At 48.7% G+C, this 22,810-nt stretch overlaps 1 long non-coding RNA gene across 1 annotated transcript; it reads right to left on the reverse strand.

Moving 5' to 3' along the window:
- Positions 1–351: 351 nt before the first annotated feature.
- LOC115802345 (uncharacterized) lies at positions 352–22,785 on the reverse strand. Its single transcript, XR_004022796.2, has 3 exons — positions 22,568–22,785; positions 18,222–18,300; positions 352–5,402 (listed from the first exon to the last, which is right to left on the reverse strand). It is a non-coding gene; the product is annotated as an uncharacterized LOC115802345 (long non-coding RNA).
- Positions 22,786–22,810: the final 25 nt, after the last annotated feature.

The following is a 22,810-nucleotide window of genomic DNA, read 5'->3' on the forward strand; positions in this document are numbered from 1 at the left end:
GCGTGAGGGGAGGGCCCTGGGGAGGGGATGAAGAGGTGGGGGCCAGAGCGGGAGAAGAGGGCACTGGATGGGTCAGGCCCGGCTGAGTGTTCGGGGGACCTGGGGGAGTGCCGGGCGTGGGGCAAAGGGAGCCCAGACCACAGCGTGGTGGAGACCCGAGTGGGCGCCCCATGGGGTCGGGCTGGGCCAGGCAGGGGATTGGGGGGAGCCTGAGGGGCCCGTGCTGGGCAGGATTATTCGCTGGTGGAGAGGAAGCGGGTGCTGGTAGGGGTGGGGGAAGCAGCGGGGCGCACTGGGGAATGGGGGCTGCAGGGCGGCTCAGCTGGCCCTCCTTCAGGAGTTACAGGCCTGGCATGGGGCCTATAGGTCCGGACCACCCGCTTGGGCTCCAGGTAGAACAGAAAGGGCCCCTGTGCAGCAGTAGTTTAGAGACCTGAGTCTTGGTCGCTGCCACTGGCTGCTTCCACTGTGGCCTTTGCTTCAACGCCAAAATTCAGAGGTTTCATGACAGTTTTCATCCCGAGATTAGTCCCGAAGGGCTTTGGGAGGAGGGAGAAACCTAGATGTTTCCTTGGTTTCCGTGAGGATTTGAGGTTAGTGCAGTGGCCGTGAAGGAGCCCAGCCCTGGGGAAAAGGAGCAGCAGGTGCCCCCCTCCCCGACAAGCAGGGGAGGCCCCTCAGTAGGAGAAGGAACATGCCCCCCAGGCAGAGGCTGGGTCCTTCTGAGCCGGTGAGACCTTACCCCGCGTGGGCAGGCAGGGCGGGCTCCGCTGCTTAGGCTCTTCCAGCAAACGCGCTATCGAGAGCAGGCTGGCCATGTCCACCCAAGTGTCCTAGCTGGGGGCCCTTTGCTGACCAGAACTTGTGCCCCATTGCATCCAGTGTACAAGTAGGAAAGTGAAGGCTTGGAGGGTCACTCAGCCAAGGTCACCCAGTGGTCAAGTTCCTGAGCAAGGTCCCACCTCCAGACACATCCTTGAGCCAAGGTGAGGCAGGCCCAGCAGTGGGCCCCGACTACGTCTGCACCAGAGGCAGGAGCCGCAAGTATGTCCTCCGCTCTTCCAGATGTCTGCTATCTGAGTCAGTGGAGAGCAAGCACACGGGGCCTGCACCCTTCTCCACCCCAGGCAAGGCAGATGCAAACCAGGAAGCTGGAGGCCGTGTTGTGAAAGAAAAGAGACAGGAAACAGGAGAGAGGCGGAGAGGATGGCTTCTCCACCAACCGAAGTGACGCCCAGCAGGAGTGAAGGCATGTCATAGTGGCCTTCTGGAATTCCAAGGATGAAGAGACTAGCCTAAAAACCGTCAGAGGGCGACTTCTCTGGTGGTCCAGTGGGTAAGACTCTGCACTGCCATGCAGGGGGCCAGGGTTTAATCCCACATGCATGCTGCAACTGGAAAAAAAAAAAAGATCCTACACGCTGCAACTAAGACCTGGTGCAGCCAAATAAATGAATAAATTTTGTAATTAAAAAAATTAAATTGGAAAGAAGAATAAAGTTATTTTCTAAAAACCCTTCAGAGAGGAAGGATCTTCTTTAATCAGACTGAACCTGATTGTCAGTTGGCAAAGGGGTGAAACTGTCAAAATCCTAAGAGAATTTTTTTTGTTGTTGTTGTTTGTGTTGGGTCTTCATTGCTGCGCTGGCTTTCTCTAGTTGCGGTGAGCGGGGGCTACTCTTCGTTGCAGTGCACGGGCTTCTAATTGCAGTGACTTCTCTTGTTGCGGAGCACGGGCTCTAGGCACACGGGCTTCAGTAGTTGTGGCACGTGGACTCAGTAGTTGTGGCTTGCGGGCTCTAGAGTGCAGGCTCAGTAGTTATGGCTTACGGGCTTAGTTGCTCCGCTGCATGTGGGATCTTCCTGGACCAGGGCTCGAACCCATGTCCCCTGCATTGGCAGGTGGATTCCTAACCACTGCGCCACCAGGGAAGCCCATCCTAAAAGAATTGAACCTACAATTCCATACACAGTGAAACTAGCATTCAAGTGAGACAGCAAAATAAAGGTGTCTTCACAACCTGAAAATATCCATACACTAAGTCTCAAAAAGGACTGAAAGACATTCCCAAGCAAAATGAGACGTGAACCCAAGAGAAAGACCTGGACGCCAACAAAGAAACTAGCTTAGACTGCTCAAAGAAAGTCAAATAACAACTTGAGAGAAAATCCCGCATGAGCTCAACATTGCATATGGCAAGGGGAAGGAGGAGCAGGAAGGAAAGGTGCACGGAAGTTCTTGTATAGCTAGAGGATTTTAGAATCGATAGAAAAAAAGTCTGAAATACCCAAGTTTCCATGAGAAAAATGGATACAGAATTTACAGATTTCAAAACAGCTGGGAGAAAACTGAAATGAAGAAAAATTGACAGTGCCAACAAAAAGCAGAAAAGAGAGAAAGAAAAATACATGATAAATGAAGAACACAGCATGAGGTGACAGGAGTAAATTCAAACGTTTGAGTAATCAGAGACATGATGGAATTAAAAATTCATCTATTAAAAGCAGAGACTCGGTCTTCCTTGGTGACGCAGTGGTTGAGAGTCCGCCTGCCGATGCAGGGGACGTGGGTTCGTGCCCCGGTCCGGGAAGATCCCACATGCCGCGGAGCGGCTGGGCCCGTGAGCCATGGCCACTGAGCCTGTGCGTCCTGAGCCTGTGCTCTGCAACAGGAGAGGCCACAACAGTGAGAGGCCCACATACCACAAAAAAAAAAAAAAAAAAGAAAAAGACAGAGACTCTCTAATTAGAATGTAAATACTGTTAAATACGAGAAACAAACCTAAAACTGTGGATGGAAAGTATGTGTCATACAACTTATGTTCCTCGGAAGACCATAAAGAGAATGAAGAACCAAAAGCTAGGAAGTATTTGCAACACATACACCTTGTAAGTGATTAGTATCCAGGATATATAAAGAACCCTTCCAAATCCATTGGAAAAAGAAAAACATGCCAAAAGAATGATGGACAAATCCTGTGATCAGTCTCCTTGCAGAGAAGAACGTGGAAAGGGCCAATAACCTCACTAGCAGTTTTGGAAATGCAAACTAAAACCACACTGAATGAGCACAACCGTTAAAGTTGGACACATACCCTGCTAGCCAGAGCATCAGGCGGTACAATTATCTTGTAAACAATATGGCATTCTCCAAAGAAATCGGGTGTGTGCATCAGTTAGCTGTTGCTGCATAACAAACCACCCCCCAAACTTTGTAGCTCGAAACCACAACAATCGCTTCTTTCACTCATGGATCTGCTATTTGGGGAAGATTCAGCAGCACAGCTGGTCTACTCCACGCTGCAACCGCTGGGGCATCTCCACTGGGGGCTGGACAGGCCACATCCAAGATGGTGCACCCATGTGGCTGGCAAGCTGGTTCAGGCTGTGGGCTAAGGGCCTGGGGGACGTCCTCGAGGGAGGGTGGCCAGGTTCCAAGAGCAAGAGTCCCAAGAGAACCAGGTGGGCCCAGTATGACTTTTTATATCATAGCCTCAGACATCATGTAGCATCACTTGTGCACAAACCTGTCCAGATTCAGTAGATAGGGGGACAACAACCCCTAGTTCCTGTGGAAAGAAGTGTCAGAGTCACATTTTAAGAGGAGCACGTGGCAGGGAGAAGTGACTGTGGCCGTTTGGGAAGATGCAAGCTGCCTCGATGTGCACACCTGTTCCCAGCTCTAGGGTTAAGCCAACATACATTCCTAGGTACATCCTCTGCCTAGCTGCATGCCAGAGAAACCTGCACTGACCCATCAGGAGACCCGTCAACATTCAAAGCAGCACTGTTTTTAATAGCAAAACTACTGGGGGGGAACCCTTAAGTGTATGTGGACAATAAAATGAATAAAGTGAGATACGTCTACACAATGGACTAGCATGCAGCGATTGAAATGAATGAATTGCACCACTTGGATCCACGTGGCTGAATCTCAGACGCGTGATGCTGAACAGGAGAAATATAATGTCATAATGATAATACAAAGTGTGATTCCATTTGCACTCAGCAGAGAGAGCTTGGAGTGTGTAAGTGTGTGCACACGCAAACACACACCTGTATCTTTTCCGATATCTATAAACAAGCCTTGAGCTCATACTGATAGCTTCAGTTCTAACATGACAGATCTCATTCTGTCCTTCCCCCTTTCTATGTTTATAACTCAACAGGGAGAAGCCTCTATGCTTTCACCTGGTGGCTCCAGCCCGATTGTCTGTCGGGCTATAGCAGCCAGACAGTTGGCCCCAGACGCATCAAGCAACACGGCCCTCAGTTAGATGCATCAGCCCAGAGCTCAGCTCTGGGGACGTCCCTGCCTCCTCTGGCTCTGTAGCCCTCCCACCCCCACCCCATTATATCTGCAGCGGAAAGCTTGGGCCCGACAAAGGCAAGGACACAGGTATTGGTGCTTTTTCGTAAGTTTCTATTTTCTGGCAGAAGTAAGATAAAATCCTTCTTCTTTCTTCTATCTCTAACCTTACATTTAGTAGACTGTGCTTTTGCAAACAAATGAAACTTTTTTTTTTTTTTTGCAGTTCTGTTATTTATTTATTTATGGCTGTGTTGGGTCTTCGTTTCTGTGCGAGGGCTTTCTCTTGTGGCGGCAAGTAAGGGCCACTCATCATCGCGGTGGGCGGGCCTCTCACTATCGCGGCTTCTCTTGTTGCAGAGCACAGGCTCCAGACACGCAGGCTCAGTAATTGGGGCTCACGGGCCTAGTTGCTCCGCGGCATGTGGGATCTTCCCAGACCAGGGCTCAAACCCGTGTCCCCCGCATTGGCAGGCAGATTCTCAACCACTGCGCCACCAGGGAAGCCCAAATGAAACATTTTTTAAATGGTATTTTCCTACGTCGGAATTCAGGAAAAATCGTTTTTACTGACTATTCAATTTTAATAGAAATCTAGTTATTTGCATAGGTTCAATAGAAATCAGTCCTCTTTTTTACCAGTATATAATTAGACAAAATGATTGTGCCGCTGCGGCCTTAAGCGGGTGTCGTATTTGAGAGCACGTCTCCTGTGATTCAGGGTGACACACCCACCTTCGGAACAAGGATCGTAACCTCTGCGTTGACCCAGTGCCCACAGACCCACACCAGTGCCCGAACGACGTTGTATCAGGTCTCAGCTTCACAAGTAGTCAGGCAGACAGGAACTGTGGCAGACACCTAGGTCCTTGTGAAAAGAGAAACTCACCTACACGCACAGGTGCTGCAGGCAAGACCAATGTGAACCTCAGACATGCTAGCGGCTCAGCCGTACATTCCTCATGATGATGTCTCCAGACAGAAGTGGATTTTGCGGCCTTGGTCCTTGGGAAACCCCACGTGGCTTAGTTGTACCAGCCCAACAAGGAGGCTCAGATGTGCTAATCGCCACTTCTTTCAGCACCTGTGGGGACTAATAAAAATTTTCCAAAACGTGAATGGGTAAGAGGATGGCGGTGGGTCCTTTCGGTGGGAGGCTGAGTGTGGTCCAGCAGACCCACCACGGGTACTTTTTGATTCTCTAGGGTGTGCATCTGTTTTACTGCCTACTTACTATTGATTATGATTTTTAATAACACGGTAAGGGTAGATTTTAACTTGTAGAAAATGGATGGCTAGGCAATGTGATTCTTGTCTGATAGCAATGCAAATGAACTTTGCCCAGCGGTAAGTGACAAAAATTATTTCTGTAGAAAAGATTAGTTGGAAGAGGTTGCAGTTTTACGGCCCTGTAGAACATTAACCAGCTTTTAATCTACATTGGTGAACTTACTCAAGCAAGCTTTTCTTCAGCCACTACAAATCCTTCCCTCTCCCCAATGTTTTCAACCAGCTTCACCATTATGCTGGTTTCCTTGTTAATGATTTAAATAAACCTTGGACACATCCTCACTTTAGAGCCGTAGAGCCATATTTTTAACTTTTGAAAATCATGCTTTGGCAGCTCCTGCATCTTGCTGCCTCCTCAGCGTCTCCGCTGTGATGGCTGACGGACATCCCAAACTTAACATGCCTGATGCTCAGCTCTTGGCCTCCATCCCCAAACTGCCCCCCTGTTGTCTTCCCCATCTGTTACGGGTTGAATTGTGTCCCCCCCAAAAAAAGACAGGTTGGCATCCTAATCCCCGGTACCTGTGAACGTGACCCTACTTGGAAATAGAGTCCCTGCAGGTGAGCAGGTTAAGAACTCACTGGAGTGGGCCCTGACCCAATGGCTGGTGTCCCTATAAGTAGAGGGAACTTCAGACACAGGCTCCAGGGAGAAGGCCATGTGACAAACAGAGGCAGAGGCTGGAGGAACGCCAAGAGTGACAGCCACCAGAGCCAGAAGAGGCAGGAAGGATGCTCCCCGACAGGCTTCAGGGGGAGGCAGCCCTGCCGACACCTTGATCTCAGACATCCAGCCTCCAGGACTGGGAGACAACGCGCCTCTGGGGTTGAAGCCGCCGGGTCTGTGGCGCTTTGTCACGGCTCCCAGGGTACTAATCCACCTTCTCAGCTAATGGTGATGCCATGCTTCCTGAGTGAGAGGCAGTCCTACTGTTCACATCTGATCCATCAGCAAAGCCTGATAGCTCCCCCTTCAAAACATGTCCAGAACCAGCCCTCTGTCACCACCTCCTGTTACTACCCCAGGGCCAATCACTGTCATCCCTCACCTAGATTATCTAGGTGTCCAGACTGGTCTGTCTGCTTCCCCCTGGCATCTCTGTAACTTTTCTCTGCAGAGCAACCCACGTGATACTATCACTCCTGCGCTTGGAATCTCCCAATGGCTCCCCATCTCTCTCAGAATAAAAGCCAAAGTCCTCAACTCAATAACCAAAAAATAACCAAATTAAAGAATGGGCAAAGGACTTGAATAAACACTTCTCCAGAGAAGACATACAGATGGCCAATAAGCACGGGAAAAGATGCCCGACATCATTAGCCATCGTGGAAATGCAAATCAAAACCACAGTGAGATATCACCTCACACCCTCTAGGATGCCTACAATCAAAAAGTCAGGGGAATTCCCTGGCGGTCCAGTGGTTAGGACTCCAATGCTGGGGTGTGGGTTCGATCCCTGGTCAGGGAACTAGGATCTTGCAAGGCAAGTGGTGCAGCCAAAAACAAAACAAAACAAAACAAAAAAAGTCAGATAATAACAAGTATTGGTGAGGATGTAGAGAAATTGGAACTTGCTTGCATTGCTGGTGAGAATGAAAAATGGTACAGCTGCTTCAGAAAACAGTTGAACAGTCCCTCAAAATGCAAACCACGTGACCCAGCAATTCCACTCCTAGATATGTGCCCGAGAGAAAGGAAAACACACGTCCACACAGAACTTGTACATGAACATTCATAGCAGTATTGCTCATAATAGCCAAGAGGTGAAAACAAACCAAATGTCCATCGACTGATCAATGGATAAATAAAATGTGGTCTATTCATAAATGGAATATTATTTGGCAATAAAAAGAAATGAAGTACTGAAATGTGCTACAACAGGGATGAATCTTGAAAAACGTCCTGCAAAGTGAAGGAGACAAAGGTCACATATCATATGATGCCATTTATATGAAATGCCCATAACAGGAAAATCCATGGAGACAGAAAGCAGGTTAGTGGTTGCCAGGGCCTGGGGCAGCAGGAGGGAATGCGGAGCGACTGCAAGTGGGTGCGGGGTTTCTTGGGGGATGATGAAAATGTTCTAAAATTGACTGTGGTAAGAGTTGCACAACCCTGTGAATATACTAAAAACTATTGAATTTTAGTTTTTGTTTGTTTGTTTGTTTGTTTGGCCACACCACATGGCTTGTGGCATCTTAGTTCCTTGACCAGGGATTGAACCCAGGCCACAGCAGGGAAAGCACTGAGTCCTAGAAACTGGACCGCCAGGGTCCCTTGAATTGCACATTTTAAATGAGTGTACTGTAGGGTATGTGAGTTATATCTCATTAAATCTGTTTTAAAAATACATTGAATAAATAATTACATACATTAAAAAATTAAAAATAACACCAGAGAGTAGATAATGTAGACTCATCTCTTCCTGCTCCTCCAATTAAATATAACTTTAAAAACAGGGAAATAATACAAGAGACCAATTATAGACCTCTGGTAGGAAGAGAAAGGTAGGCTGGCTGAAGACCTCGGATTGAGGAAAAAAGACTGCAGCCTGGAGTCTCCCATCCCCCCACCCCCCAGTAGTATAAGGCTGCCCAGGTCCAGCAACTCCTGGCCAACCAGTGGCAGAAAGCAGCCCAGGCCCAGTGTCTCCCCACCCTCCCACCCAGCAGCTAGGAGAAGTCCATCTATCCTCCCATGCGGAAGTCAACAGAGATTGAGCAGGAACCCTGGAGGTACCAGGTCTCAGAAGCATCCTCTATCCCATGGGTGCAACCTCTCCCACTCCCCACCCACTGGCTCTAGGCAGCCTGGAGAATCTCTGTTCCCACAGGCAGCACCAGCCGAATTAAGTGGAAGCTCCAGTGGCACAGATGAACAGAACATACCAGAACAGAAATGCAAGGGCTCTGAAAACTAAATTATCATTGGAACCACAACCCACAAAAGTAGGCCAGGATGTGCTGCACCTGAACACAAGCAGGATGACTGCCTGCTAAAACAGAATGTTTCAATAGGATCCAGAGGCTCCCAACATAATTTCCAAACTGTTTAGATTACAATTTTGAAAACCACTCGTCAAACCAAGAATTTCAATGAGAGGAAAAGCTACCAACAGATGCCAATGGTGAGATGAATCAGATATTGGAATTATCTGACAGGGACTGTGAAGCAGCCACCACAAAAATGTCTCAACAACCAGTTACAAATTATCTTGAAACATCAGAAAAATAGAAAATCTTAGTGCATAGAAAGAAGTTATTTAAAAAAACAAATGGAAATTATAGAACTGAAAAATACACCAACATTTAAAACTCAATGAATGGGCTCAATAACACGGTGAATATGACAGAAGAAGGAGTCCATGAACTAGAGGACAGAAGAGTAGAAATTACCCAATCCGAACAACCAAAAGAAAGTAGACTGAAGGAAACAAATAAACAAACAAACAAAGCTTCAGGGACCTGTGGGAGTATAAAAAAAAATCAAATAAATCTAACGTTTGTGGAATTGGATCTCAGAAGGAGAGGAGTAAGAGCAGCAGGCTGAAAACAATATTTGAAGAACTTATGGCAGAAACTTCCCAAATTTATAGAATAGATAACCAACAAGGACCTACTGTAGAGCACAAGGAACTGTGCTCAATATTCTGTAATAACCTATAATGGAAAATAATCTGAAAAAATATATATATATGTATGTACAACTGAATCACTTTGCTAACACAACATTGAAAATCAACTATACTTCAACTTAAAAAAAAAAGAAACTTTCCAAATTTAGCAAAAGACATAAACCTACACATTCAAGGAATTGAGTGAACCCCAAATTAGATAAATCCAAAGAAAACTATACCACACACATGATTAAACTTCTAAAAACTAGTGGCCAAAAAAAAAAAAAAAAACCTCTTGAAAGCAGACAGAGAGAAATAACACATTGCCTATAAGGGAAAAACAATTGGAATAACATTGGATTTTTTATCAGAAACCACAGAGGCCAGAAGGAAGTGGCACATTTTTCAAAGCTGAAAGGAAAGGACTGTCAACCATGAATTGTATATCTAGTGAAAATATGCTTCAAGTATGAAGGGGAGGGAATTCCCTGGTGGTCAAGTGGTTAGGGCTCTGTGCTTTCACTACTGAGGGCACAGGTTCAATCCCTGGTTCAGGAACTGGGATCCCACAAGCCACGCACGGCCAAAAAAAAAAAAAAAAAAAAAAAAAAAAAAATGAAGGGGAAATGAAAACATCCACAGACAAAGAAAACTAAAAGAATCTGTCACTAGCAGAGCTGCCCTTAAAGAGTGGCTAAAGGAAGTCCTTCAAACAGAAAAGAAATGATAACAGAAGGCTCAGAGCTTCAGAAAGGAAAGAAAAGCAATGGAATGGGTAAGATAGAGGCAAATATAATAATTACCCTTCTCATCACCAGTTTCTTATGTATGTTGGGTGACTGAAGTAAAACTTGTAACACTGTCTGATGTGGTGTTAAATGTATGTGTAAGAAATATTTTAGACAGTTATATTTTGTAAATGGGGGTGGTAAAGGGAGTTAAATGGAAGTAAGGTTTCTACACGTCACTCAAAGTGCTAAAATTATATCAATAGACTCTGATACCTTAGGTATGTATAGTGTAATACCCAGAGAGTCATTGGGAAAACTATACAAAATGTTATACTCAAAAACACTATAAAAAATCAAAATGGAATTCTAAACAATGTTCAGTATCCCATAAGAAGGCAAGAAAAGAGAAAGAAAGGAATGATTAAGAGGGGAAACAAACAGAAAACAAATAATAAAAGGGCAGACTTGAGCCCTTATATATCAAAATTGTAAATGTAAATGCTCTAAATACAGTGAACAAAACACACAGATTGTTAGAACGAATTAATAAAAAATCACAACCCAACTATATGCCATCTACAGATGGCAAACATAATGACATACGTAGGGTAAAAATAAAAGAATGAAAAAATATTTATAATTCAAATATTAGCCAAAAATGTAGGAGTGGCCATAGTATATTATTTTTTACATATTATTATATACATTATGTATTATTTATTATATATTAAAATCAGATAAAGTAGATTACAAAGCAAAGAAAATTACTAGGAACAAAGAGGAACATTACATAATGATAAAAGGATCAATCCACTTGGAAGACATAATGATCTTAATTATTTGTGCACCAAATAACAGAGTTAAAAATATATAAAGCAAAAAATGATAGAGCTGAAAGAAGAAATAGACAAATCTAAAATTACAGTTAGGGATTTCCACATCCCACTCTCAGCAACTGATAGAACTTCTAGACAGAAAGTCAACAAAGATCTAGAAGAACATGACACCATCATCGAGCAACAGGATCTAAATGACATTTACAGAACATTCCACCAAACAACAGGAGAATGAACATCATTTTCAAGCACGCATGGAGACCATATCCTGGGTCATAGGACAAACTTCAACAAATTTAAAAGGATTGAAATCATATAGAACGTGTTCTCTGATCATAACAGAATCAAACTAGAAGTCAATAGCAGAATACCACAGGAAGATATCCAAATACTTAGAAACAAAATTAAATAAACTTCTAAATAATCCATGGGTCAAAGAGCATTCATTGTTCAAGGAGATTTTAAAAATATTGAACTGAATAAAACAGAAATACACTATATAAAAATTTCTGGGACACAACTAAAACAGTGCTGAGAGGGAAATCTGTAGCACTAAATACATATTTGAGGAATGAGGGAAAGTCTCAAATCAATAATCTGAGCTCCCACCTAAGAACCTACGCTTGCACACACCAAAAAGAGCAAAATAAGCGTAAAGCAAGCAGAAGGAAGAAAATAACTAAATAAGAGTAGAAATCAGGACTTCCCTGGTGGTGCAGTGGATAGGACTCCATGCTCCCAATGCAGGGGGCCTGGATTCGATTCCTGGTCCAGGAACTAGATACCACATGCGTGCTGCAACTAGGAGTTCACATGCTGCAACTAAGGAGCCCACGTGCTGCAACCGAGACCTGGCGCAACCTAATTAATTAATTATTTTTTTAAGAAAAGTAGAAATCAATGGAATTGAAAACTGAAAAACAAGAGAAAAATATTTTTTTTAAAAATCTGGTTCTTTGAAAATATCAATAAAATTGTCAAATCTCAATCAAGACTGACAAAGAAGTTAAAAAAAGGGAAGACAAATTACCAATATCAAGAATGAAATAGGAAGGACTTCCCTGGTGGTCCAGTGTTTAAGACTCCACGCTCCCAACGCAGGGGGCATGGGTTCGATCCCTGGTCAGGAACTAAGATCCCACATGCCACACAGCGTGGCCAAAAAAAAAAAAAAAGGGATGAAACAGGAGATATCACTCCAGACCCTACAGATGTACAGTAACAAGAGAGATGTGATGGTTAATTTTATGTGTCAACTTGACTGGGCCACAGTGCCCAGATATTTGCTCAAACATTATTCTGGAGGTTACTGTGAGGGTGTTTTTGGATGAGATTTAAATTCAGATCAGTAGATTCTGAGTAAAGCAGATGGCCCCCATAATGTAGGTGGGCCTCATCCAATCAGTAGAAGACCTGAATAGAACAAAAGGCTGCCCCATACAAGAGGGACTTCTTCAGGAGACTGACTGCCTTCTGATTTCATCTGCAACATCAGCTTTTCCTGGTTCTATGGTGGACTACCTTTGGACTTGAACTTTAACTCCTTCTTGAGTCTCCAGCCTCCCTCATCAGATGTTGGGCTCACCAAGCCTCTACAATCTCATAAGCCAGTTGCTTAAAATAAATAAATAAACACACACACACACACACACACACACACACATCCTATCAGTTCTGTTTCTCTGGAGAACCCTCATACAAAGAAGAAGAAAAAAAGAAAGACAAATTAACAATATTAGGAAGAAAATAGGGGATGTCACTATGCGCCCTCATGCAGTAAAAAGATAATAAGCAAATACTATGAACAACTCTACAGACATAAATTTGACAACTGAGATGAAATGAACTAATCTCTTAAAAAACACGAACTACCACTATTCACCCAAAATAAAAGATAATTTAAAGAGCCATATAACTATTAATGAAGTTGAATTCATAATTTAAAGCTCAGAAAAGAAAAGAAATCTCCAGCCCAGATGGTTTCAGTGGAGACTTTTCCCAAATGTTTAAACAAGAATTGACACCAATTCTACACAATCCCTTCCAGAAAATAGAAGAAAAGGGAATACTTCCAAATTCATTTTATGAAGCTAGTATTATCCTGATACCAAAACCAAATGAAGACAGTATCAAAAACGAAAACTACGGACCAAAGTCCCTCATGAATATAGACACAAAAATCCTCAACAAAATACTAGTAAATATAATTCAGCAATGTGTGAAAAAAAACTATACACCATGACCAAGTGGGGTTTATTCCAAGGCTGCAAAGATGGTTCAATATTCAAAAATAAATTAACGTGATCCATCATGTTAACAGTCTAAAGTAGAAAAATTACACAACATCAATCAAATATATTTGATGGATAAGAAAAGGCAATTCAGGGCTTCCCTGGTGGCGCAGTGGCTGAGAGTCTGCCTGCCGATGCAGGGGACACGGGTTCGTGCCCCGGTCCGGGAAGATCCCACGTGCCGCGGAGCGGCTAGGCCCGTGAGCCGTGGCCGCTGAGCCTGCGCCTCCGGAGCCTGTGCTCCACAACGGGAGAGGCCACAACAGTGAGAGGCCCGCGTACCATAAAATAAATAAATAAATAAAAATTAAATAAATAAATAAACTATAGCTAACATATGTCATGGTGAAAGACTGAATGGTTTTCTCCTAAGATCAGGGATAAGGTACGTATGTTGCTCTCACTACTTTTAATCAATCACAATCATGCTGGAAGTATCATCCAGTGCAACATGACAAGAAAAGGAAAAAAATGCGTTTATCTCTGAAATGAAGAAATAAAACCACCTCTATTTTATTTGCAGATGACATGATTATCTACATAGAATATCCCAAGGAATCTACCAATAAAACTCCTAGAAATAATAAGTGAGTTCAGGGAGGTCTCAGAAGACAATATAAACATTTTTAAAGAATCATTTGGGGACTTCTGTGGTGGCACAGTGGTTGGGAGTCTGTCTGCCAATGCAGGGGACACAGGTTTGAGCCCTGATCCCAGAAGATCCCACATGCTTCAGAGCAACTAGGTCCATGCACCACAACTACTGAGCCTGCACTCTAAAGCCCGTGTGTCACAACTGCTGAGCCCACGTGCCACAACTACTGAAGCCCGTGTGCCTAGAGCCCGTGCTCTGCAACAAGAGAAGCCACCGCAACGAGAAGCCCGTGCACCACAACGAAGAGTAGCCCCCGCTCGCCGCAACTAGAGAAAAGCCCACGCGCAGCAACGCAGACCCAACACAGCCCAAAATAAATAAATAAATATTTTCAAAAAATCATTTGTATTTTTACATACTAGCAATGAACACAAGGACACTGCAATTAAAAATATAAGGCCATTAACAGTGTTTCAAAATAAAATTAAAATGCTGAAAATGATAAAATCCTGATTTGAAAAATCACAGATCTAAATAAATGGAGAGACATATCACTTTCATGGTTAGCAGACTAACACTAGTGAAAATGCCAGTTCTCTCCAAACTGATAGACAAGTTAACACAATTCCTATCAAAATCCTAGCAAGGTTTTTTGTAGATACAGACAAGATTATCCTCAGACGTACATGGACTGGCAAAGGAGCTATAATCGCCCAAAAATTTTTGAAAAGAAGAAAAAAGTGGGGGGACTCAGTCTAACCAATTTCAAGACTTATTATCGCTATGGTAATCAAGACGGTGGTAATTGCAGAGGGATAGACACACAGATCAATAGAACAAAATAGAAAACCCAGAAATAGACCCACATAAATGTGTCCAACGATTTCTGACAAATGGGTAAAAGCATGTCAGTGAAGGAAGGATAGCCTTTGCAACAAATTGTGCTGGAGCAATTCGACATGCATAGGCAGGGAGGAAGAGGGGCCGGGGTGGGAAGGAGAGGAGGGGAGGAAGAGAGGAAGGAAACCCAAGGGTTTCACAACTTATACAAAACTCAAAATGGATCATGAACTTCAATGTAAAGTTATAAAACATTTAGGGAAAAATGTAGGAGAAAATCTTTGGGATCTCGGGCCAGGCAAAAAGTTCTTAACTTGACACCAAAGGCAAAAGACGTAAATGAAAATATTGATAAAGTAGATCTCACAGAAATTTAAAACTTGCTCTGTGAAAACCCTCTCAGGAGGAAAAGACAATCTGCAGACTGAGAAAAAAATATTTGCAAGCTGCCTATCTGACAAAGGACTAGGAGATAGAATGTATAAAAACTCAGCAGTAAAAAAATAAGTAATCCAACTTTAAAAATCAGCAAGAGATATGAAGAGACATTTCAAGGGAGAACATATACAGATGTCAGTTAAGCATATGCAGGAATTCCCTGGCGGTCCAGTGGTTAGGACGCCACGCTGCCACTGCATGGGGCACGGGTTCAGTCCCTGGTCGGGGAACTAAGATCCCGCATGTCGCATTAGCCTCTAAAACGCGATGAGATATCACACCTATTACAATGACAAAGTAAAAAGTTATGACCACAAGTGACGCTGGCAAGGATGTAGAGAAACTGGATCACTGATACATGCTAGTAGGGATGTGAAAAGGTAGAGCTTGCAGTTTCCTCAGGAAGTAAACATGCAACTACCGTATGACCCAGTTGTTGCCCTCTGGGCACCTATCCCACAGAAACGAAGACTTCTGTCCTCACCAAAACCTGTACACAAATGTTCATAGAATCTTTATTTGTACTAGACCAAAACTGGAATCAACCCAGATGTCCTCCAGCAGGTGATGGTTGAACCAACGGTGATCCATCCACATCACAGAATACAACGGAGCATCGCAAAGGGACGGGTATTGACACCCACACGACGCGGATGAGTCTCCGCGGAATTATGCTGAGCAAAGTAGCCAATCCCAAAAGGTTACTTACTATCTGATTCCATCTATGGAACACTAAAATGACACAGTTTTAGGAAGGGAGGACACGTTAGTGGTTGCCAGGGATTAGTGACAAGGCCAGGCAGGAGGGAGGTGGGTGTGGTTATAAAAGGACAAAATAACAAACCTTGTTGGAACTCTTCAGTATCCTGATTGAGATTTCACAAACCAACCTGGCTGATAAAATTGTACAGAATTTAATACACACACACACACACACACACACACACACACAAGTAAAACTAGGGAAACTGGAATAATATCAGTGGATTGTATCAGCACCACTCTCCTGGGTGTTAGCTGCCACTGGGGAAACCTGGCTAAGGTGTCCAAGGGCTCCTTTGTATTATTTGTGAGAATTGCATGTGAACCTCTAATTATCTCTGTAAAATTTTCAATAAAAAAAAATTCCTAGGGCTTCCCTGGTGGCGCAGTGGTTAAGGGTCCGCCTGCCGATGCAGGGGACGCGGGTTCGTGCCCCGGTCTGGGAAGACCCCACATGCCGCGGAGTGGCTGGGCCCGTGAGCCATGGCCGCTGAGCCTGTGCATCCGGAGCCTGTGCTCCGCAACGGGAGAGGCCACAACAGTGAGAGGCCCGCGTACCGCAAAAAAAAAAAAAAAAACCTATTGCTAGTAATGTTTTCTGAAGAAATAACCAACTGGCAAAGAGCATAAGAGCATCGTGCTCCTCTGAGAACTGTTGATGCCGGGGTACAGGGCACAGCTGGCATCCTCCCGCAGAGTCGTGTGCTCGCCGTTAAAAATGACCCCATGCGTGGCCATAATCAGTGTGTCTACGTGTAAGGAGCTATTTTGTTAAGTGAAAACAGTAGCCTCAAAAAGAGTACATATAGTAAAATCTTTTTTTTTTTTTTTAATCAACAGCCTTGTATATAAAACCTGGGCAAGATATAGTCTAGTTGTTTTCAAAGTTATCTTGTCCGGGGTATGATCATAGTTAGTTCTCCAGTTTGCTTTATTTTGGTGTTGGCGGGACTGTTAATAGGGGACAGCATTCCTGTTATGATTAGGCTTGCTAGATGAAATACAGTATATCTGGTTACTTTTTTTTTTTTTTTTTTTTGGCTGCGTTGGGTCTTCGTTGCTGCGCGCGGGCTTTCTCTAGTTGCGGCGAGCGGGAGCTACTCTTCGTTGCTGTGCACGGGCTTCTCATTGCGGTGGCTTCTCTTGTTGCGGAGCACAGGCTCTAGGTGCGCGGGCTCAGTAGTTATGGCTTGCGGGCTCTAGAGCGCAGGCTCAGTAGTTGTGGCGCACGGGCTTAGTTGCTCCGTGGCATGTGGGATCCTCCCGGAGCAGGGCTTGAACCCGTGTACCCTGCCTGCATTGGCAGGTGGATTCTTAACCACTGAGCCACCAGGGAAGTTCCCTGGTTACATTTTTAAATCAAGACAAACAACAGTTTTTTCATATGAGGATGTCCCAGGCAATACTTGCACTTCTACCTGCTAATTCTGGCACTCCTAGTTATGATCATAAACTGAGTCATTTCCATCTTGGAAAATAAAACACAACTAGCCATCACGGACTGGTGGCCTCCATGCCTGACGTCTGGGGGCCAGGGTGTGAGCTTTCCTGAACCCTCTGCCTCAGTCAGGGCCTGCTCCCACCTGGGCATCCCCTTCCCAAGCCCTGAGTCCCACGTGCTCTCCCCAAGGACGCCTCCTGGGATTCCCTCGGCTCTCTCCAGCAGCCTCTCTCCCACGAGGTCATCCTGTCTCCATCTCTTGCCCTCCCTGGACCCCAGGGCCCTTGGTCCTCAAGTCCTCCAAGCCCCTCCTTGATCTGGCCCTTTCCTACCCGGCTCACCGTCCCACCATTCACACGGATGTCTCCCCTGCCCCAGGGCCTTTGCACCTCAGCACTCTGCATGCGCCCTCCAGCACCCATCCCAGCCACACTGCCCCTCTTTCCCCTGACTGGTGGTACTTACTGCTGTTATGTTTCCCTGCCGCCTCCCCTCAAAAAGGTAAGTGAAGCTCTGTTCCCACGCACTCCTGTCCCACCGGGGGTCATCACCACTTGCTAGGCATCCCACCTGCAACTTCTCTCCAGATCAGTGCCTTACTGAACCCTGCCACTTTCTCTCCAACGCTCTCTGGAGTGCCTCCTGCAGGGACTATGGTCCGCACCTCACTGCCACCCCAGTCCTTCAAGTCCCCTCCTCTGCACCCCAGGAAGGGGCCAAACTCCAGCTGAGCACCCCGGGATCTGTCCCACCGCCACTCCCGCGTCCTCACCTTCTGAGCCGGCTGGGTGGTTCCACCCTTGGGCCCCGACCTGGGCGGGCTCTCCCCATCCTCTGCGAGGGGGCACCGGTCTGGAGGAGCAGGACACCTGGCAGATGCGGCTCTCCCCCCCCACCTCTCACTGTCCTCCTCTACCCCATCCGGAGGTGGTGGTACTACCATCATTCCCACTTCTCAGGTGGGGGAGCGGGGCCCCCAGAGATCCTGGCTGCAGGGTCGACCGGGGGCCCGGTGGGGGGCCCGTCACGCCATCAGTAAGGGCTCGGGGTCACTGTTCCTTGCATACCTACCCTGTGCCGGGGTCCCTGGATCGCCTGTTTCCGGTCTTCACTCCCCAAGCTGGCAGCACCATGACATCAGCAGCACCTCCTGCGTGGAGACAAGGACCGTCTGGTGCCGCTGTGAGGTCCCAGGGCCGGAGGAGTTAAGTGCAGGCCCTGCAGCTCCTCAGCCCCAAGGGAGGAAGGCCACGCCCGGCCCTGCGCTCCCTCCGCCCCAGAGAAAAGCCACCGGGACACGTCACACGTCTACTGCAAGGGCTGGAGCTCTCCTGCCTCCCACAGCACAGCACGAAGTGACGATGAAACCGGCTCAACAGTGGAAGCCGCAGAGGCACTTCCTCTCTGCTGGGCCCGGGGGCCTGGAGCCCCACTCTAGGCCCCGCCCACCCCAGGAGGCCGGAGGGGTGCTGAGGTGATACCTGGATGCAGGGGTACCTGCGTGGGGATGGTACGGAGCCTTGCCCCCTCCCCGGCTCTCCGGCTGGCTTACTGGGGCGTGGAGCCTGGAGCAGGGTGGGAGTGAGGCCATGGGAAGGCAGGTGGGCCAGTGGGGGGGCAGGAGTGAGTCTGTGGCCTTGGCGTCCTCCCTCCCATCCCCTCAGTCCCTCCCGTAGCCCGGACCCAAGCCTAGGGGGGCTCACTCTCCCCCCGTCCCTCTTCCACCCCGCCCCCCCACTCCAACCTTGCAGCCCTCCAAACCCTGAGGGCATCATCCCAACTGGACTGGGCGGCCACAGAGCACCCAGGGAAAACTTCTCCTCCCCAACCCAGGCTGCCCAAGGCCCCCTTGGGCTCCAACACCCCCGCACCCTTCCTTCCAACCTGCCAATGCCCCAGCTCCTGGGAGGCCTAGGGTGGGCGCAGGGTGGGGAGGGCAAGCCTGGCCTTGAAGGGCCCGCCCCCAGGTGAGGAGCTGGGGTCAGTGTTGCAGAATGACTCAGGGGTTCCGTTCAGAAGAGCCTTGTGGAGGGCCCCCCAGGGGACCCCGCTGATGCCTGCGTGGCACAGGTGGTCCTTGCAGGGGTTCCCAAGCCCCTGCCCACCTGGACCCAGAGTCACACCCGAGACCGCGGACGAACTCGCGAGCTCGCCCGTGGCTGGGGCTGTTCTGTTCCCGCTGTCCCTATTCCACACCAACTTCAGGGAGACGCTTCAGAACCTCCCCTTGGGGCCCCAGCATGGTGCCCCAGACCTCGTATGAACCAGCTCCGCCCCTGCCGGCTCTGTGACCTCGGGGAAGCCCTCACCCCCCTCCAGCTCGGGGTCCTCTTCCCTGACGTGAGCAATGACACTGCCTTCTGTGTGGGGTGGGGGGTCCCACGGACAACGGGGACAACGTGGTGAGGGCCTGGTACGTGCTTGGCACCCTGGAGCCCCCTCCTGCAGCCTGATGGCTTCCCTTCCACCTGGACCCACCTGGGGTGTTCCCCACATGGCCTGCTGGCAAAGCTGTCCCCCTCCTGCACGCACACACACACACACATTCTTGCTGCCCTGAGGGAAAGGCAGGGGCGTGTGCTGAGGACAACAGAGGTGGACCCCTTTCACGGTCCCGGAACCACAAAGCCCCGCACTCCAGGAGGAGGTCCATGGACTCTGAGTTCTCAGCTGCAGGGCTGCCCACGGCACCCGCAGCAGGAGACAGGCAGGTGTCCACCCCCAAACCACGGCGCTCCATGGTGCAGCTGCCCTCACTTCAGGCCTGGCCCTCAGGACCCTAGATGCGGTCACCAGGGCCAGGGGGCCCAGCTGCTTCCACACGTGACACCATCAACCTCACGGTCCCCGAGCTGGGCTTGCAATCTCAATTCACATTTGAGAAACTTGCCCAAGGTCACGTGACGGGAAGCTGAGCATGGGGTGAACCCCCTCCAAGGACCACAGTGCGGCCCACACGGACAGAGAGCCATCAGGGCCACCAAGGGTGCTGCAGGTCAGTCCTCTGCCTCGGTGGCCTCAGTGACCTCAGAGCAGGTGGTCAGTCACTCTTTATTCCCCATGTTGCCTGAGCGTGGACTACACATCGCGCCCAGTACCAGGCAGGGCACAAACCCCTCCCTCTTTCCCGGGGCTCCAAGTTGGTGCTCAAACTTGGATAAAATCCAGGAGGTCACACTTTTGTTCAGTTTAAATTAAAAATAAGATCCAGCATCTTGGGCACACAGAAAGTGCTCATCGAGGATTTGATACATGAATGCCCCGCAGCTGCTGACAAGGCCACACGTCGTCCTGACTCACTGGAACGGTCCAGTTTATGTTGGTGCCAGTCTCATGAGTGTAGCGCCCCATTTCATGCCCCCAGTGCCCCATTTGGGCATTAAGTTATATGGCCACCCTGGGTTCAGAACAAAAATCCTTCCTAGGTGAGGTCAGAGCAGGCCACACCTGACCGAACTGCAGGATGTGAAAGGTACATGTGGATGAAGGACAGAGGGTGGGCCTGGTGAGTCCCTCGGGGAAGAGCTGTCGCCATTCTGCCAGGAGAATCTTTTATGTCCACGTCAGATTAGTGCCGGGCAATGGTGGGGACTCAACCAACCCATCCCGCCAAGACTAAGGGGGTGTTCCCTCTTCTCAGCGCTGGGCATCGTACATCGCACGGGAAGAGAAGGCCCTGCTCTCCTGGAGCGTTCATTCTACTCAGGGAGGCTGACCATGAACAAGTCAACGTCAGAGAAGAATGAGGCTGGGTGGGGCACTGCTTTACAGGGAAAGAGCAGGGAGAGCCCCCCGCCCCAGGACAGTGACGTGTGGGCAAAGATCTGAAGAGGTAAGGGGTGAGATGGGCAGACATCTGGGGAGGAGCATTCCAGCGGGGACACAGCCAGTGCAAAGTCCCTGAGGTGGGACCCAGAAGAGGACGGTGTGGCTGGAGCAGAGTCAACGAGGGCCGGGCAGTGCCAGGGCAGTAGGAGTCAGGCAGTGTGGGCCTGGCCACCATGGCTGTAAGAACTCTGGCTTTGACTCTGAGACAGGGACCCCCTTGAGAGAGTCAGTGGAGGAATGACCAGCGGGGGAACCAGGTAAGAGGCTGCTCGTTCATCTAGCGCAGGAGTTGGCAACTTTTTCTGTAAAGGGCTGGATAGCAAATATTGCTAGCTTTGCCAGTCATAGGGCCTCTACTGCAGCTCCTCAACGTGGCCTGCATGGCAAAAGCAGCTAGGTGGTCCGTGAATGGGTGGGCACGCCCGTGTTCCAGGAAACCTCGAGCGAGCACACCGACATTTGCATTTCACAGAATTTTCATGTCATGAAATATTATTATTTTTTCCCCCAGCCATTAAAGACTGAGAAGACATTCTTAGCCCGGAGTCTGAACCAAAACAGGTGGCGGCAGGATCTGGGCTGTGGCCATAGTCCGCTTCCCCCTGAGCTTTACAACAAACACCCACCACTGCCCTGGGCCAGGCAGCGCCAGCAGGCAGCGCCAGCAGTGAGAACAAAAGAGCAAAACCCTGATGCCGCTGAGATTTGTAATAAATAAGTGAATTAGAGAGGGTGTGAGAGGTCCTACGTTCTCCCCTGCCTGGCTCAGGCACAGAGGTCAGGTCCCTGAGGCTGGGGTACAACCAGTGGCCAAGGAGGCAGCCAGAGTTGGGAGCGGGTGGTGGTCGCGGAGGCCGCGGGAGGGTGGCGAGGGGAGCCGAGCCACGGAGGAGAGGGAGTCATGGAGGCCGCGGGAGGGTGGCGAGGCGAGCCACGGAGCGGGGGGTCACGGAGGCCGCGGGAGGGTGGCGAGGGGAGAAGGGCTCTGGGGAGAAGGGCCCCTTACACGCCCGACTCACCCCTCTGAACTAGGCCAATAATTGTTGAAAGACTTCCTAATCATTACAATAAGACTTAAGAGATGAACATATTTGTCTCGTTTTCATACAAAATAAGCTGTAGTCTAAAACAGGGTGACAAAGGAGAGGCCTCTGGGCCAAAATCACTCTGCAGAATTTATTTGGTCTGCGCATAAATTTGTATTAGGAAACTGTACGTGAAATGTCCGGATCTTACAAAAACCGAAAGCGAGCCCGAGTTCCGTGTGTTCAGCACCTGCTGCGCTGGGCCTCTCCCGAGCGGCTGCTCGGAAGCCCCAGCCCGCCGGCCCGAGGCCCCTCCGGCGCCGGCCACTTCAGAGGAAGGGGCTCTGTTCCCCCAGCCCCCACAGGGGTTAAGTTTTAATCCCTGTTCTCCGGCGAACGAGGCCGCGCATGGCAGCACCTTATCGCCTTAGACTTAAGGGCTTAAGTGCACCCAGCACGTCGCGCAGAGCCCTTCGGAGCCCCTCTGCGGGAAGGACGCTCGGCGCTGTTCCGGGGTAAGCCGAGCTCAGGGCTCCCGCACAGATGGGCTCCCCGCCCTCTCACCTCCCGAGGCTCCGCGGCCGGCCGCTCTGGGGGTCGCGCCCCGCGCACCTGCCGGCACCTGCGCGCACCTGCAGGCAGAACCGGGCGCCCGTCACGCCGCAGCCCTCGGCGCCCCGGCACGTATGCGTCCGGTCCGCCGCCAACGGCCGAAATACCAGCAGCACCGCAGGAACCCAACCCGCCGACGACTCCAAACCCGCAGCCGCCCGGCTGGCCCGACCCGGGGGCGGAGCCCGGCGCGCT

Source organism: Delphinapterus leucas, chromosome 11, assembly GCF_059928025.1.
Source record: "Delphinapterus leucas isolate spDelLeu-1000000601 "Yukka" chromosome 11, BTC_Dleu_Yukka2, whole genome shotgun sequence".
In the NCBI taxonomy this organism is placed as follows: Eukaryota; Metazoa; Chordata; class Mammalia; order Artiodactyla; family Monodontidae; genus Delphinapterus; species Delphinapterus leucas.